Raw genomic sequence first — 15,064 nt, forward strand, 5'->3', positions numbered from 1 at the left:
TGTAAATTCTGGGAGAGGGACAGACAGGGTTTTCCCTAGTCTGAGGGATATTGCAGGGGCCCGGGTAATCAGCTGTAGTCTACCCAATACCCGCGTGACATTATAATCGGCCAAAATAAATTTTGGATGCCATGGATCCCATGACTTCCATAACCTGCCAGTTGGAGGTGCTGTCCTTACAGGTCACTGAGTTGAAGGGGGCAGTTCAGCAACAGGGTCTTGCAGTATCTAATGCGCAAGCTGAAACTGCAGGTAGAGTTGCAGAGCCAAAGATTCCTTTACCTGAGAGGTTTGCTGGGGAACGCAGTAAATTTGTTGTTTTTTGTGAAGCTTGCAAATTATATTTTCGTATGAGCCCAGTTTCCTCAGGTAATGAGGCTCAGCGTGTGGGCCTGGTATTGTCATTACTGAACGGAGACCCCCAAGAATGGGCATTTTCATTACCATCTGATTCAGATGCATTTAACTCAGTGGAGTTTTTTTTTCCGCTCTTGGGCTCATATATGATGATCCTGACAGATTGTCTCTAGCAGAATCTAAAATACGCGCTCTCCGCCAGGGGGAGCGAATGGCGGAGGATTACTGTTCTGAATTTCGCTGCTGGGCGGTGGACACACAATGGAATGACCCGGCACTGCGGAGTCAGTTTGTACATGGGGTTTCGAGAAGGGTTAAACAAGCCCTCCTGATGTATGAGACTCCTGCTTCTCTAGATTCTGCCATGAGTCTTGTTGTCCGCATTGATCGCCATTTGCGTCAGGGGGTGCAAGAGACGCTGCTTATGGGGGAGGGCGTAGGTGCACGTGAGGTTGCTGCAGGTGAGCCCACGGAGCCTATGCAAATCGCAAGGGTGTCACATCATCGAGCCCCCTCACTCAGGAAGCAGGGAGCCTGTTTTTGCTGTGGTAAAAAAGGGCATTATGTTAATGCTTGTCCTCTGTTTTCTAAGAAAAGCGCAATGGCGGAAAACTACTAAGCTCAGAGGGTGTGGAGGAGGCCAATCTGAGCTTATGCATATCCTCCATGGTGGTCTCTCAATGTATGCTTCCTGCCAGAGTTATGGTCGCTGGCAGAGAGCTGCCAATCACTATTTTTGTGGATAGTGGGTCGGCCACTAATCTCATTGATGAGGAGTTTGCGCGCACGGCCGGGTTCAGGGTCGAAAAACTGCCTCATCCTATCTGGGTGGTCACCATCAATGCTACTCCACTCCCACAGGAGGGGATTACTGAGTTTGTGGCTGAGGTTAAACTCCACATTGGAGTCCTACATTCTGAGCAAGTTACATGTAGGGTGCTCAGTAATCTTCCTGCACAAATGGTTCTGGGTTTTCCATGGTTGTCTATGCACAACCCGGTGATTGACTGGAAAACTCAGGACATAATTAAGTAGAGCGGATTCTGCCAGGAGAATTGCCTGGCAACATGTGTTTCCGCTGTGACTCCTAGCATTCCTGAGTCACTGCTGGATTTCGCAGATGTGTTCTCTGAGAAAGGATGCTCAGAATTGACACCACATCAATCCTATGACTGTACTATTAGGTTTAAACCAGAGGCCAAATTGCCGAAAGCTAGGATGTTTAACATCTCTGGTCCTGAGAGGCAAGCTTTAAAAGACTACATTGCTGAGAGTTTGAGCAAAGGGCACATCAGGCCTTCGTCCTCACTGGTGGCAGCGGGCTTCCTCTTCGTTAAGAAGAAAGATGGCGGACTACACCCGTGTCTGGATTTCAGGGAGTTAAACCAGATTACAGTCCGTGATCCATACCCTATGCCACTGATACCTGATTTGTTCAACCAGGTGGCTGGTGCTAAGTGGTTTTCCAAGCTTGACCTCAGGGGGGCGTACAACCTCATAAGAGTCCATCAAGGTGACGAGTGGAAGATGGCTTTTAATACTCCTGAGGGTCATTTTGAAAATTTGGTGATGCCATTGACAAACGTGCCTGCTGTATTTCAACATTTCATAAATGATGTGTTCTCGCATGTACTGGGGAAATTCATTATTGTGTACCTAGATGACATTCTCATTTATTCATGCGACCGTGATACTCATTTAGAGCATGTGAAGCAGGTGCTACAGCTACTCAGAGAAAATTAGCTCTATGCAAAACTGGAGAAATGTGTTTTTTCGGTTCAGGAGTTGCCTTTCTTGGGTTATATTGTGTCTGCTTCAGGGTTTAAAATGGACGCCGCTAAGGTGCCAGCGGTGCGCATTGGGAACGGCCTGATAACCTAAAAGCACTCCAGCGGTTCCTTGGATTTTCTAATTATTATAGAAAATTTATCAAAGATTTTTCTACCATTGCTAAACCGCTTACTGACATGACGAAAAAGGGTACCAATTTCTCCGCCTGGCCTGAGGCTGCTGTGCGCGCGTTCGAATTTCTGAAGAATAGTTTTGCTTCGGCCCCCATTCTGGTGCAACCGGACGCATCAAAACCGTTTACCGTGGAAGTCGATGCGTCTGAGGTTGGAGTGGGGGCGGTGCTGTCACAAGGCTCATCCTTGGGCGAGTTGCATCCATGCACCTACTTTTCCAAGAAGCTGTCGCCCGCCGAACGTAACTACGATATCGGCAACAGGGAGTTGTTGGCTATCAAGTTGGCTTTTGAGGAATGGCGACACTTCTTGGAGGGGTCGGTCCACCAGGTTACAGTTATCACCGGCCATAAAAATCTGCTTTATTTAGAGTCAGCCAAGCGTCTGTCCCCCAGGCAGGCTCGCTGGGCATTGTTTTTCACGCGATTCAACTTTTTTGTTACGTACCGACCGGGGTCTAAGAACACTAAGGTAGATGCTATATCTAGTTGTTTCCCGGCTGAGAACCTCGGGAAGATCCGGTACCCATCCTCCAAAAGGGTGTAGTGGTCTCGGCTCTCACGACAGAGGTTGAGGCTGAGATTGCCGAGGCTCAGGAGGAAGTACCACAAGGTGTTGGGTGAGCATCATGATGCTGTTCTGGCTGGCCAACCAGGGGTTAGGGGTACCTTGGAGTTGGTGTCGCGTCGGTATTGGTGGCCCAAAATCCGACAGGACGTGGTCTCATACGTATCAGCATGTTCCACGTGTGCTAGGGCTAAGACACCTTGCTCCCGTCCTGTTGGCTCATTACATCCTCCAGGGGTACCCAGTAGGGCATGGATGGAGATCTCCATGGATTTTATTACTGACCTGCCCTCCTCAGCTGGGAACACGGTCATCTTGGTGGTTGTTGATCGGTTCTCAAAGATGTCGCACTTTGTGTCCTTGCCTTTGTTGCCTAATGCGAAGACTCTGGCTCAGGTTTTTGTGCAGGAGGTGGTCAGACTTCACGGGGTCCCGTCTGACATAGTGTCGGATAGGGGTACTCAGTTTGTGGCAAAGTTTTGGAAAGCATTTTGCTCACGGCTGGGGATCAAGTTGTCGCATTCTTCGGCGTTTCATCCTCAGTCAAATGGTCAGACCGAGCGTATGAACCAAAATTTGGATCAGTAATTACGCTGATTTGTTTCTGACAACCAGGAGGAGTGGTCGACGTTCCTTCCTTTGGCTGAGTTTGCCATTAATAATCACCGCCAGGAATCATCTGGGGAGTCCCCATTCTTTTGTGTTTACGGGTACCATCCTCAATTTTGTACTCTGCGTCAGGGTGGCTCTGCTGGCGTTCCGGAGGACCTGCTAGGAGTACAACTGTCATCCGTTTGGAGAAGAGTGAAACAGCGCTTGCTGAGCATGGGTGCAAGGTACAAACGAGTGGCTGACAGTAGACGTGTGCCAGGTCCGGACCTGAGTGTGGGTGATTGGGTGTGGTTGTCCACAAAAAACATAAAACTCAAAGTACCATCCCTGAAATTGGGTCCAAGGTTTATTGGTCCATTTAGGGTCGCCGCCATCATTAACCCGGTAGCCTACCGATTGGAGCTTCCTACGGTATATAAAATACACAACGTGTTTCACAGATCTCTTTTAAAGAAGGTGGTGGGTTCCGTGGATGCGACGCCAATGCCACCTCCAGTCTTGGTGGATGTCAATTTGGAGTTTAAAGTCTCCAAGGTGGTTGACTCTCGCATAGTGCATCGCACACTACAGTACCTGGTACACTGGCGTGGTTATGGGCTGGATGAGAGGTATTGGGTACCAGCTTCAGACATACATGCGGACCGACTGGTCAGTATGTTTCACCGCCGCCATCCGGACAAGCCGGGTCCTATAAGTCGTGAGGGCCCTGGGGTCCCTCGTAGAAGGCGGGGTACTGTCATGTCGGACGCTATTCACACTAGGGCGTCCGACAGACAGCGGTAATTCCACATTCGTCCACTATACGCTCAGTGGCGCCGGCTAGACTTTATCCAGGTTGTCCGGGGTTAATCTAGCTGGCAATCGGGTTGGAGGCTGGGTCACGCCCATGGCCTTTAAATAGTCATTCTGGACTTTGGGCATCGCCGATTATAGCTTGTGTCTTGTGCCTGGTGATCTCGGTCTGGAGTGGTGGTCTAGGAGAAGAAATATCGTATCTGGTGGTGTATTATCCTTTGTCGTATTTCTCCTTCCTATATTTGTATTTGTTTTGCCCTGTGCACTTTATAGTGTTTTCCTGTGTGTCTGCGGCGTGGTGCATTTTTAGTTTTCCCTGTCTGTACTTTCTGTAGGGGTTGGTGTGTGGTCTTATCACTGGGTGGCGGGTGGAGGTTTCAGCATAGGACTGAAACAGGAGTCAGGGTCCGGCCTGGCGGCCCAGACAAGCACACCATCAGTGTAAATTCTGGGAGAGGGACAGACAGGGTTTTCCCTAGTCTGAGGGATATCACAGGGGCCCGGGTAATCAGCTGTAGTCTACCCAATACCCACGTGACAGATAGTACGTCATATGAGATTAAGGGGTTAAATGCTGCTGTCGAACTCTGACAGTGGGCATTTAAATCACTTCCATATGACAGTCCGGAAATAAGCGCAGCGTGTCTCCCGTCACGTAATCGGGGGTCATCGCTGCATTGCCATCACAACCAGAGGTCTCCTTGAGACCTCTATGGTTGTTGATGGCAGATTGCTATGAGCGCCACCCTGTGGTCGGCTCTCATAGCAAGCCTGTAATTCTGCTGCATAGAGGTGATCTGAGCATCACCTCTATGTAGCAGAGGCGGTCGTGCTATGGCAACTTCTAGTGTCCCATGGATGCTATTGAAGCATGCCAAAAGTAAAAAAAAAAGTGTTTAAAAATATAAAAAAATAAAAAACATAAAAGTTCAATCATCACCCCCCTTTTGCCACAATCAAAATAAAACAATAAAAAAACAAACCTGCACATATTTGGTATCGCCACGTTCAGAATCACTAGATCTATAAAAAAAATAATAATTAACATGATCGTTAAACGGAGTAGCGATAAAAAATCAAAACACCAGAATTACGTTTTTTTTTGTTGCCGCGACATTTCATTAAAATGCAATAACGGGCAATTAAAAGAACACATCTACACAAAAGTGGTATCATTAAAAACGTCAGCTCTTCCCACAAAAAATAAGCCCTAACATGACCATAATGACGGAAAAATAAAAATATTATGGCTCTGGAAAAAAGGGGAGCGAAAAACGAAAAATTGAAAAAAGCTCTGGTCAAGAAGGGGTTAAAAACCTTATGTGATACAGACTTTTGGAGCACATATTCATGTTCAGCATATAAAAATCTATACAATAAAATGATACAATAACATGTTCTCAGTGTACAAGAAGGTCCCTGAAATTTGCTGTGCAGTGTAATCAGTGCCCTGTCCCCCTCACCCACCTCAGCCCTCACAATACCCCCACCTCTCACATTCACCCCAGTGCCCTGTCCCCCCTCCCCCTCAGCTCTCACACTACCCCATCATCTCCCATTTACCCCCAGTGCCCTGTGGACCACCACCTCAGCCATCACAATACCACATCATCTCACATTCATCTACCAGTGCCGTGTCACCCCCCACCTTAGCCCTCACAATACCCTCATCGTCTCACATTCACCCCCTCAGTGCCCTGTCGCCCCTCCTCCACCTCAGCTCTCAAAATACCCCCATCCTCTCACATTCAGCCCTCAGTACCCTGTCGCCCCCCCCACCTCAGCGCTCACAATATCCAAATCCTCCCACATTCACCCCCCTGACCAGGCGCCCCTCCCCCACCTCAGCACTCACAATACCCCATCCTCCTACATTCACCCCCCCAGTGACCTATCCCCTTCCCCCACCACAGCCCTCACAATACCCCATCCTCTCACATTCAGCCCTCAGTGCCCTGTCTCCTCCCCCACCTCAGCGCTCAGAATACCCCCATCCTCCCACATTCACCTCCCCAGTGACCATGACATGTCACTTACCAAAATATACAAAGAACCCGGCACTCAACTTAAACTGAGAATTTTTTATTCTGTAGTACGAGCAAAACGTTTCGGCCTGGTCTGGCCTTCGTCAGTTACGTACTATGAGAGAACTGACAATCCACTCAGTAAGTCTGTTGGATATGTAGTTAAACACTGGAGGATTATGTCCGTTGTGAAAAGAAAAGAGAGTGACACTCGGGCATCTCGCCGACAGCGGTGGACACCGCGTCAGGACCCGCACTGCACCAGCATTCAGATGTGCTGCTTCCTCTTTTCTTTTCACAACGGACATAATCCTCCAGTGTTTAACTACATATCCAACAGACTTACTGAGTGGATTCTCAGTTCTCTCATAGTACGTAACTGACGAAGGCCAGACCAGGCCGAAACGTTTTGCTCGTACAACAGAATAAAAAATTCTCAGTTTAAGTTGAGTGCCGGGTTCTTTATATTTTCACGTATATGGTTTGGGAACCTACCCGTACACCTTAGCGGCTGTGCTCACGTGTTTTGTTTCAATGCCACTTACCAAGTCTGCAGTCAGTGAGGCAGGACCAGGAAGTGTCTGACAGAAATGCAGGGTGGGCACTAGGACCCAGCGTGCCTGAGCCAATCTGAGCATGCACCAAACTGCAACCCGGAAGAAGCTCCTCAGGTGACTGTTGTCAGTTATTCAGTGCAGGGGAGACTCCACTGTGCTGCCAGCTGCAGAATCTCCTCAGATCAGTAATGCTGGCAGTGGGGAGACTCCACTATGCTTGTGGCTGCAGCATGTCCCTCAGGCAGGAGCTGGCATTTCCCTGCTCACCTCCTGTGTGGTGTCCTGCCTCATGAAAAAGCATCACTGACTCTCGGTTGGCCCCTGCAATTGACAGGGCCCGGGGTGATTGTCTCCTCTGCCCCCCCAGTAGCTATGCTACTGATGGAGAGGGATATGTGATTTCAGCAGGCAATCACACAAGCAGTTGTGTCAGGACATTGTGGGTGTTTCCTGCGCCATTATTGGCTAGCCGCAATGTGCACACATAAAGTTAGGGAAAAAAATACAATACATCCAGGAGAATCTGGCAATAGGATTCATTAGGAAGTCAGTGTCACCTGCGTTTGCGGGGTTCTTTTTCATGCAGAAGAAGAGAGGAGATTTATGTCCATGCATAGACTACAGAGGTCTTAACGCCATTACCGTTAAGAACAAGTACCCTCTCCCTCTGATATCGAGCTCTTCAATAGGCTCCTGGGAGCAAGGGTATTTACTAAGCTAGATCTGCGGGGTGCTTACAACCTGATTCACATCCGTGAAGGGGAAGAGTGGAAGACAGCTTTTAATACCAGAGATGGGCACTATGAATATCTGGTGATGCCCTTTGGCCTCTGTAATGCCCCAGCCATCTTCCAAGACTTTGTGAATGATATCTTCCGGGATATGCTCTCCACCTCGGTGGTAGTCTATCTGGATTATATTCTCATCTTCTCTCCAGATATTGATTCCCACTGGAGAGATGTTTGCAGAGTCTTCGACCTCCTACGGGCAAACTCCCTCTACGCCAAGCTAGAGAAGTGTGTGTTTGAGCCGGAGTCCTTGCCTTTCCTGGGCTATATCATCTCAGCCCAGGGATTAGCCATGGATTCTGCCAAGCTACAAGCAGTGATGGAGTGGCAGGAATCTCATTCTCTCAAAGCGGTGCAACGCTTCATGGGGTTAATTAATTATTATCGCCAGTTCTTTCCCCACTTCTAAACTTTGGTAGCTCCCTTGGTAGCCCTCACCAAGAAGGGAGAAAATCTCAAATTGTGGTCAGAGGATGTCTCCAAAGCCTTCCTATCTGTTAAGTCCCACTTTGCTAGCGCTCCCATTCTACATCGTCCCGATGTTGATAAGCCTTTTATTATTGAGGTGGATGCCTCATCTGTCGGAGCTGGAGCTCCTCTTCCAAAAGGATGCTCAAGGTCGGAAGCATCCTTGCTTCTTTTCCTCCAAGACCTTCGCTCCGGCGGAGAAGAATTATTCCGTCGGGGACAGGGAGTTTTAAGCAATGAAGTTGGCTTTTTCAGAATGGAGACACCTTCTGGAAGGGGCTCGCTTTCCCTTCCAAGTCTACACTGACCACAAGAATTTGGTATATTTGCAGACAGCTCAGCGGCTGAATTCTTGCCAGGCCAGATGGTCCTTGTTATTCTCCTGGTTCCACTTCACCCTTCATTTCCTGTTTGAGGAGAAGAACATTCACGCCGATGTTCTCTCCTGCTCTTTGGTGTCATCTGAGGAGGAGCCTTGGCTAATTGTTCCCTCTGAGAGTCTGAGAACTGTGGCTCTGGTGTCGCTAGAGTCTGTCCCTCCGGGCAAGACTTTCGTGCCATCCAATTTGCGACCGGAGGTTCTCTTTTTGGCTCACCCGCCCAGGGTGGGTGGACATTTTGGGATCAAAAGGACATCTGAGCTTCTGGTGAGGACGTACTTGTGGCTGCATAAGGCCCGTGATGTTAGAGACTATATTCAGGCATGTGTCTCCTGCGCCAAGAATAGGTCTACTCCACAACGGCCTGCTGGGTTACTCTAACTCCTAACGGTGACTGATAGGCCCTGGGAGATGGTCGGGATGGACTATGTGTTGTGGTAGCCAAACCCAAGTCCCGTGGCTGCACCGTTATTTGGGTAGTTACCGACCATTTCTCTAAAATGGTACATTTGGTGCCTCTCGCACGGTTAAATTCTGCATGAGCCTTGGCTGCATTGTTTGTCAAACATATCTTTCGTTTACACAGTATGCCTGACAAGATTGTCAGTGACCGGAGTCCATAGTTTGCATCTCGGTTCTGAAGAGAGCTTTGTCGCCTACTTAGTATTGAGCTGAATCTCTCTTCAGCGTACCATCCCGAGATGAATGGGTTGGTAGAGAGGGCCAACCAGATCCTGGTCACATATCTACGACATTTTGTCTCAGCCAGGCAGGATGACTGGGCATCCCTGCTACCTTGGGCAGAGTTTGCCTTGAACAACACCGTAGCCGACTCCACTGGGCAGACTCCATTCCTTCTTAATTCGGTCAGCATCCGCAGGTTCCTGTGCCCATGCCCGTGTTTGCTGCCGATTCTAGGGTGGCAGACTGGGCAGTGGAAGCACGGGACATCTGGGCCGTACACAGAATGCTATCCGGGCTTCCAGTGAGAGAATGGGGGTCTCTGCCGATACACATCGGCGCCCCGCTCCGACCTTTGCTCCTGGCGACTTAGTGTGGCTCTCCACCCGCAATATCAGGCTGCGAGTTGAGTCCACTAAGTTTGCACCTCACTACTTAGGGCCTTTCAAGGTTCTGGAAAAGGTTAACCCTGTCATCTATCGTCTGGCTCCTCCTCCACACCTGGGTACCACCGACACCTTTCATGTGTCCCTCTTAAAGCCCGTTCACATGTCCCGGTTTTCTGAGTCATCTGCCGGGACATCGGGTTCATCCTCGGATGATTATGAGGTGAACGCCATCTTGGGGTGCAAGGTGGTACGTGGCAAAAAGTTCTATCTGGTGGACTGGAAGGGTCACGGCCCAGAGGATAGAACCTGGGAGCCTGTGGAGCACATTCGGGCTCCGCTGCTTATTGCAGCCTTTGAATGTAGCGAGGCCCAGGGAGGGGGGCCCTAGGGGGGTAATGTTAGGTGTCGAGTTCCCTCTGCTGCACAGGGGGAATCTCGAACCATGTCCGCTGCGGTCTCCGATTCTTCTCCAGCCACAGTGGAACCTGCTCAGCGGAGACGTCGGTCCCAACACCTGGCTCAAGCTGACATTGTGCGACTGGTTACTGCTGCCTTACCAGGCTCTGTCTTTGTAGCCAATACTTATCAGCAGCAAGCAGGCCTTTCTGGGACTAAGTGCCGCTTTTCTCATACTGAGCATGCTCACGGGACGACCTCCCATTGGAAGTCGGGGAACACATGTTCAGGTCCTGTTGCGGTTCCTATTGGACCTTCTGGAAGGTCCCGGTCTGCTGCTGCCATAAAAGGTTTGCATGACCACTTGGCCATGTGCTAGTGTAAACTTGTCAACGTGTGTGTAGATGAATGTCCACATTTTAAAAAAGACATCAACAAACTGGAGCAAGTTCAGAGAAGAGCGACCAGAATGGTGACTGGTCTGCAAACCATGTCCTATGAGGAACGGTTACAGGATTTGGGAATGTTTAGCTTGCAAAAAAGAAGACTGAGAGGAGACTTAATAGCTGTCTACAAATATCTCAAGGGCTGTCACATTGTAGAAGGATCTTCTTTATTCTCATTTGCACAAGGAAAGACTAGAAGCAATGGGATGAAACTGAATGGGAGGAGACAGATTAGATATTAGAAAAAACTATTTGACAGTGAGGGTGATCAATGAGTGGAACAGGCTGCTACAAAAGGTGGTGAGTTCTCTTCCAATGGAAGTCTTCAAACAGAGGCTGAACAAACATCTGTCTGGGAAGATTTAGTGAATCCTGCTTTGAGCAGGAGTTGGACCAGATGACCCAGGATGTCCCTTCCAACTCTACCATTCTATGATTCTGATTCTATGTTATCCATTATTTGAAATAGGCTTACTAAATAAATATAAAAAATAGAAATTGCAAGTCAATACCTAAACTAACGACCTTGTGGATGAACACGTGATCATAGGAGGTATATACACAAGTACTTACATTGTGATAAAAAGACAAAGTCCATAACTCATATATTAGGAATACACCCCCAAGTGACGTGTCACTTTATGAGAGTCAATCATCTACTATGTCCCTATAGGACTAAAGTGCCTATCCAGACCAATGTAGCTTAGATGTTCTGGAACAGTTTCTATTCACACATTGAATGCTGATGCGCTCTGTCTACCTAACAGCCCAAAGCATTTTTCGGACTATAAGACACACTTTTGTCCCCAAAAATTTGAGGAGAAATTGTGGGTTCTTCTTATAGTCGGAATATACTTACAGTTAGCGTGGTGGCAGCAGGAGTAAGGCGATTCTTCCGGTGGTCCGACGCTGCAGGCCGATGAGCTAGCTCCCATCCCAGCCTGGTGCGGCTGGTGTGGCAGGTTCGGAGGCACTCGGTGGTGCGGGTAACTCTGGCGAAATTTTGCGAAAGCCCGGAGTCCCCGAACTTCTATTGCCTTGATGCTGTGGCCTCCGGGAAAATGCCCGCCAGAGGCGGTGCATGCGCAGATTGAGATCTCGGCTCCAAGATCTCAGGATGAGATCTCATTGCCGAGATCTCAATCTGCACCAGGTGAATCAATATTGCCTCTGGGAAAATGGCCGCCAGAGGCGGTGCATGCGCAGATTGAGATCTCGGCTCCGAGATCTTGTCTCATGAGATCTTGGGACAATATATCGTTGACGAGATCTCAATATGCGCATGCGCAGCCTTCGGTGGCCATTTTCTCAGAAGCCACAGCATTGAGGCAATAGAAGGGGGCTTTGGGCTCTCACAAAATGTTGCTGTAGCCCCCACACCACTGTGCACAACCGAGCACCTGCAAACCTGCAGCACCAGGATTTCCCAGAGAACACCGCATCGCAATGGATTGCGGGGTCTCCAAGCTTTCACAAAATGTTGCTGTAGCCTCCTGCACTGCCAGGCACCACCGAACCTGCACACCAGTCTGGATCATATCATCACCGGACCACCAAACACCCCCTGTGACTCTGCTCTACCAGTGCTGCCGATCCCACCGGGTAAGCTGCAATCAGGACTGTAAGACAGACCCCCATTTGACGCATTAATTTTTTTCCCCATTTTTTTTCAGCAAATTTGGGGTGTGTCTTATGGTCCAGTGCGTCTTATAGTCTGAAAAATATGGTACACTATAGGGTACAATGGGGATAAATGTTGTTAAACCTTTTGTTCATGTGTCTGATATAAAGCATATCTCTTAATGCTGTTAACAGAGCAAAGAATTAGCACAGACAACATTTCCACCCCTATAATCATGTACAGAACAGTTTTAAAAATACATATTCACGATATAAAAGCAAGTAAGAAAATAAGTATATCTGGTATTGATTAGTAAATAAAAACAAGTGTTTAATTTTCTTTAAATCTAAATTAATTGATGATATAACCATTTTAACTATCTGGCAATGATCAGCCTATATTTTTGACAAATCGCAAAGATTTTAACCGGGAAATTTGTTTTACAGTGAAGTTATTCTCCACAAAGTGAAACCTGTCTATTATGAATAATAAACGTGACATGTAAAAAATTAAAAAATAAGTAGTATTCACCTCAACACTCACCTGTCTAGGCCTCTGTTGCCCACTACCTGCCCGTTTGGTACTCAGCGCCTCTTCTTTCCACATACAGAATTTTTGCTTTCTTGGCCTTTTTTTCAGAGAATATGAATGATAACATCAAAAATTTTCCTCCACTCATGGCAGCCATCTTTGTTCTGGTCTTACAGTGATTGGCTGGCCTCACAGCATCATCAGCATTCAGCTTCGGAATCAGACAGTGTACGGAGAGCTACTGCTGAGATAGGGTCAGATTTCGGTATTTCTTAGTCAGTGTGGGGTCAACCATTATAAACTACTCAAATCCAGCTAAACCAACAGTCCTTTTAAGGACTAATTCTGAAGAATATTGTCATGTCAGACACTGTTCAGACCAGGTCGTTCGACAGACAGCGGTAATTCCACTTTTGACCACTATGCGCTCATTGGCATCGGCTAGATTTCATCTAGCTGGTCCGGGGTTAATTTACCTGGTGCTCTGATTGGTAGCTAGGCCATGCCCACTGCCTTTAAATAGTTCTCCTGAACATTGGGCGTCGCCGATTATAGCTTCTGTCTTGTGCGTTGTTATCTCGGTCTGGAGTGGTGAGCTAGTAGTTGGAGTATCGTTGCTGGTGGTGTATTTCCTTTTGTCTTATTTACTCCTTCCTATATTTGTATTTATTTTGCCCTGTGCACTTATTGTGTATTCCTGAGTGACTGCGGCGTGGTGTATATTTTCCGTTATCCTTGTCTGTGCTAACTGTGGGTATTGGTGTATAATCGTTTCACTGGGTGGTGGGCGGTGGTTTCAGCCTAGGGTTGAGTCCAGGAGACAGGGTGAGGTTCGAGGCCTAGACATGCACACCATCAGTGTAAATTCTAGGTAGAGGATCAGTCAGGATTTCCCTAGTCTGAGGGAAATTGCAGGGGCCCGGGTTATTAGCTCTTGCCCACCTAGTCTTCCCGTGACATTATAATTGGCCTTTAAAACAAAAAAAAAGGGGTTTCCTTTATTTTTGTTTTGTCATGGATCCCATGACTTCCATAACCCGCCAGTTGGAGGCGCTGTCCCTACAGGTCACTGAGTTGAGGGGGGCAGTGCAGCAACAAGGACTAGCAGTATCTAATGTGCAAGCTGGAGTGACAGGTAGAGTTGCTGAGCCTAAGTTTCCTTTGCCTGAAAAATTTGCTGGGGAACGCAGTAAATTTGTTTCTTTTCGTGAAGCTTGCAAACTGTATTTCCGTATGCGTCCGATCTCCTCGGGTAATGAGGCTCAGCGTGTGGGCCTGGTGTTGTCATTGTTAAGCGGGGATCCCCAAGCATGGGCGTTTTCTTTGCCATCTGATTCAGCTGCATTTGACTCTGTGGAGAGTTTTTTTTTCTGTCTTGGAAATATCTATGATGAGCCTGACAGAATGGCTCTAGCTGAATCTAAGATACGCACTATTCGCCAGGGGGAGCGAGTTGCAGAGGATTACTGTTCTGAATTTCGTCGCTGGGCGATCGATACACAGTGGAATGATACAGCGCTGCGGAGTTAGCTTATTCATGGGGTTTCTGGAAGGGTTAAAAAAGCCCTTCTGATGTACGAGACTCCTACTTCTCTAGACTCCGCTATAAGTCTGGTTGTCCGCATTGATCGCCGTTTGCGTCAGGGGGAGCATGAGACATCGCCTATGGGACAGGGTTTAGGTTCACGTGAGGTTGCTGCAGGTGAGCCCACGGAGCCTATACAAATCGCAGGGGTGTCACATGTGAAGCGTCGAGCCCCTAAGCTCAGGAAGCAGGGAGCCTGTTTTTACTGCGGTAAAACTGGTCATTTTATTAACATCTGTCCTCTACTGTCTAAGAAAAACACAATGGCAGAAAACTTCTAAGCTCAGAGGGTGTGGAAGAGACCAATTTGAGCTTATGTATATCCTCCATGGTGGTTTCTCAATGCATGCTCCCTGCTAAGGTTATTATAGCTGGCAGTGAGCTGCCAATTACTGTTTTTGTGGATAGTGGTTCAGCCACAAATCTCATTGATGAGGAGTTTGCACGCACAGCAGGTTTTAGGATTGAAAAACTGCCTCATCCTATCCGCGTGGTCACCATCAATGCTGCTCCTCTCACAGGGGGAGATTACTGAATTTGTGGCTGAGGTGAAACTCCACATTGGGGTTTTACATTCCAAGCAGGTTACATGCAAGGTGCTCAGGAATCTTCCTGCTCAGGTGGTTTTGGGTTTTCCGTGGTTGTCTATGCACAACCCGGTAATTGACTGGAAAACTCAGGACATAATTCAGTGGAGTGAATTCTGCCAGGAGAATTGCCTGGCCACATGTGTGTCTGCTGTGACTTCAAGCGTTCCGGAGTCACTTCTGGATTTTGTGGATGTGTTCTCTGAGAAGGGTTGTTCAGAGGTGCCGCCACATCGTCCCTATGACTGTACTATCAGGTTTAAACCAGGGGCCAAATTGCCTAAAGCAAGGATGTTTAACATCTCCGGTCTGGAGA

This window comes from Ranitomeya variabilis, chromosome 1 (assembly GCF_051348905.1).
Source record: "Ranitomeya variabilis isolate aRanVar5 chromosome 1, aRanVar5.hap1, whole genome shotgun sequence".
Taxonomy (NCBI): Eukaryota; Metazoa; Chordata; class Amphibia; order Anura; family Dendrobatidae; genus Ranitomeya; species Ranitomeya variabilis.